The sequence below is a fragment of the Strix uralensis genome, chromosome 4 (assembly GCF_047716275.1).
Source record: "Strix uralensis isolate ZFMK-TIS-50842 chromosome 4, bStrUra1, whole genome shotgun sequence".
Classification (NCBI taxonomy): domain Eukaryota; kingdom Metazoa; phylum Chordata; class Aves; order Strigiformes; family Strigidae; genus Strix; species Strix uralensis.
In genome coordinates, this window is record NC_133975.1 from 128,921,071 (window position 1) to 128,925,154 (window position 4,084).

The following is a 4,084-nucleotide window of genomic DNA, read 5'->3' on the forward strand; positions in this document are numbered from 1 at the left end:
AAACTTTCTTTTTCCTCTCTAATTGTTATCAGCATGAGCATTAGCAATGTTATTAGAAGCAGATTAGCCAATGAATGACTGATGGGGGGGGTGGGGTATGTTTATGGTAAAACAAATGGTAAATTTGTTTTTACCTATTATTTTTACCTACTGCAGGGAGCAAGGGATTGTCCTCCATGTGCGTTTTTTGCTCTAGCCAGAAATATTACAAGTCATGTGGCCTGTAAATGTTAATTATTGGAAAACATAAATGTCTGCCCCATTGGTGTCACCTTCATAATGTACCCGCAGGATACATTTGGGATGTTTTTGAAGTGGTGACAGCCCTTAGCACTGTGTAAACACTTCCTACAGGGACCCGAAGCCCCGCAGCCACAGGGGTGCCAGCCCGGGGCCATGGGCAGGCTGCACCTCGGCTCTGTGCTCATCGTGTCCAATCTCCTCTGTTGCTCATCGCCTGGGGAGGTAAACCGGGAGCGAAATGGGTATTATCACAAGGCACCAAGGCAGCTGGAGGAGAGAAAGAGAAGGACAGGGAAAGTTTTTGTAGGGAAGCAGCAGCAGCGGGCAGGATAGCTGGCAGGGGGAGGTTGCAAAGGTCCTGGCTCCAGCTCAGTGATGCTCAAGGTCAGTGATGTGGAGAGAGAGGAGAAAGGGCCAGGCTGGGTCCCGGCCTCGGCAGCCGCCTGCCCGGGGACGCACAGTCTGTGGCTCCCTCTGCTGAGCCCGGCCTTGAGCTCTGCTCGTCCTGGTTGAGGAGCAAGAGCTTTCATGGTGGGGCTGGAAAAGCTTTTTGGGGAAGCCTGGGAGGTCACCCCGATGCCAGGCTGGGAGCATGGGGCCGTGGGAGAGGGGCACCCAACCCCTTGGCTGCATCCCACTGCTGGATGCTGCTGCCCTGGGGAGCCAATGCCCAGCCCCGTGCTGCCTCTTCGCAGGGGTGGAGGTGGTGCTGCTTCGTCGAAAAGCAGGGGCTAACCTGCCAGGATGATTTTAAAAATTATTATTATTATTTAAAATTGGCCAAAAATCTATTTTCTATGTAAAAGTGGGTATTCTGGCTGAGCTGGGCGATTTCTCCTCTAACCAGACTCAGTCAGCAAGGTGTTTTCTTAGAGAAAAGAGGGGAAACTCTGCTTTGCTCTCTCAGGCACCGGCAGGCTGTAAGCACCGCTCTTCTGCCTGCCCAGAGCACGGCTGGGGGCCCTGGCTCTGCCTGCACTGGGCTTTGGGCAAAGCCATGGTCTGTCCTTCTCCGATTGCTCCCTTTGGGGTTGCTGATGGCTCCATGGCAGCTCTGGGACCCTGTCCCCCAAATTGCACAGGGATGGGTGCTATTGCTACACTAATTTAAGCATCCATCACCAGGCAACTTGCTGGGAGATGCAGAGAGGTGGCTTCATCTTCCTAAGGCTGCAAACTTTGCCTGTGTGGACATATACGGCTGTATAGATTTATGTATAGATATAGGGTACCCATTCTGATCCATGCCAGGACCGTGACCCCCAGGCTGGACGCGGGGAGCACTCAGCCCCACTGCTTCCACCGCCTCGCGCGAGCGATGCCGCAGCCCCAAGGTGTCCGTGCCGGGCGTACGTCACCGAGCTATTTACAGATCCCAATTAAAAACAGCTCCCCGGAGCACTCAGCGACGCTGCTGAGCCCCGCGGTGAATTCACTCTCCAAAAGCACTGTCAAGCAGCTGCCTCTGCCGCAGCTGAACAGCACCAGGGCCGCTTACGCCCGGCCCCTCGCAGCCTCGTGTTCAGATGCACCAGCTCTGGGAATATTTTCCTCTCTGGGGGGCTACGTGGCAGCGCTCACCACTCATGAGGGAGTGACAAAAGCCACGCTGAGCAAAATAGTCATGCTGCTGGTGACGAGCCCTGTGCTGCTGGCGTGGGCTGCCGCTGGCCCGGGGCTCTGAGGAGCGGCAATTTGGTATATTCTGGGAGCGGGTCGCTGGCTGGCAGGCAGCCCACTGTTATCATCCAGCCTCTCCCGCACAGCCTCAGCCAACAGACTTGGGGAATTAATTATTCCTTGAACTCGAGGAGCTCTTCTGGTAAAGCCCTCTCCATCTTGATTAAAAACTTTCCTGTAATGGGAAATCCCTGCCTATTGCTGCTGATAAATTGTTCCCCTGGCTATTCCCCTCGCTGTTAAATATGAGGCATTTGTACCCGCACCGGGAGCCTCAGGTTAGGGCCAAAGGGACAAGAGCATCATCCCCTTGGATGCTGACTCTTCCCCATCACCCTTTGGGGTAGACGTAGAAAAGACCCTGTTTAACAGGATAACCTGGGGTTATCCCTGGTGAAAGGTCTGGAGAACATGTCGTATGAGGAGCGGCTGAGGGAACTGGGGGGGTTTAGTCTGGAGAAGAGGAGGCTGAGGGGAGACCTCATGGCCCTCTACAGCTCCCTGAAAGGAGGGTGCAGAGAGGGGGGATGAGTCTCTTGAGCCAAGGAACAAGCGCCAGGACAAGAGGGAATGGCCTCAAGCTGCGCCAGGGCAGGGTCAGACTGGCTCTTAGGAAGTATTTCTTTGCAGAAGGGGTTGTTGGGCGTTGGAATGGGCTGCCCAGGGCAGGGGGGGAGTCCCCATCCCTGGAGGGGTTGAAGAGTCGGGTTGACCCAGCGCTGAGGGATCTGGTGGAGTTGGGAACAGTCAGTGTGAGGTTCATGGTTGGACTGGAGGAGCTTCAAGGTCTTTTCCAACCGAGATGATTCTGGGATTCTGTGACCTGGACAGGCTGGAGAAATGGGCTGAGAGGAACCTCAAGAAATTCAGCAAGGGGCTGAGTCCTGCCCCCAGTGAGGGATAACCCCCCACCTCTGTGCACCCTGGGGGCTGACGGCGTGGAAAGCAGTTTTGCAGAGAAGCATCTGGGAGTCCAGGTGGACACCACGAGCCCAGCAACCCACCCTCACAGCAAAGGCGGCCGCCAGCATCCTGGGCTGCGTTAAGAAGAGCATCTCCAACAGGTCAAGGCTGGGGTGATCCTGCCCCTCTGCTCAGCACTGGTGAGACACAGGTGGTGTGTTGGGCCAGTGCTGGGCTCCCCAGTACAGGAGGGACAGGGACATACGAGCACAGTGAATGGCCAAGCTGATGATTTAGTGCTTGGAGTGGTTGAGAAGAGCCTGCAGGAGCTGGGCTTGGTCAGCCTGGAGAAGTGGAGGCTCAGGGGAATCTTACTGATGTGTCTGCTGGGGGTGGATAAAAAAGAGCTACAAAAGGCAATAGCCACAAGCTGAAATACAGGAAATTCCATTTAAATGTCAGAAAAAACCTTTTTTTAACCAGTAAGTGTGGTCTAACCCTGCACCAGGCTGCCCGGCGAGGTTCTGAACACACCACCCGCAGAGGTAACCAGCCCCTCCCCGAGCGTCCTGCTCTCACTGCCCCTGCGCCAAGCAGCGGGTGGGATGGGGAGATCTGGGGGGGTCCCTGCCACCCTCAGCGAGGCAGCGACGCTGCAAACAGCACCAGCCCATGCAGAGCCCAAAGCTGAGAAAAGATGGCAAAACCTGGGCCAGAAGTGATGGTCCTGCCCTCGGCACCTCCTGCGGCCCAGCACTCGTGGCAAGCGGCAGCGCCAGCTCAGAGCATCCTGCCCTGCCCGCTCCGGCCCAGGGCAGGTCTGAAATTTGCAGCTTTTAAGCCCAGAATCAGCCCAGCCTTAAAAACTCGACCCAAATGTCTCCATGCACACACACACTGAGGCTCTCAGCCAAGCCGGCTGCTCCATGCGCCTCGGCAGCCTCAGCTTCAGCCTCTGAGCTGCTCCAGCCCCGATTCCAAAAGAAAATCCCGTATCTAAACAGCTCCCGGGGCGTGGGTGTCCCAAAGGGACAGAGAAGAGGCTGCATGGAGAATGCTGAGGATTTATCAGCCCTGCCACAGGCTTTATATAAAAATACCCCCCCTCCCCATGCAGAACTATGCAACTGCTCCTCCCCTCCGTTACCCCACGGGGCTGGCCATTTATTTTAGGTTGGTTTTTTTTGGTTTTTTTTTTTTTTTAAAGCACGAGGCCATCTGCCAAAAAGACCGTAAATAAGGAGGCGCCACACCCCAG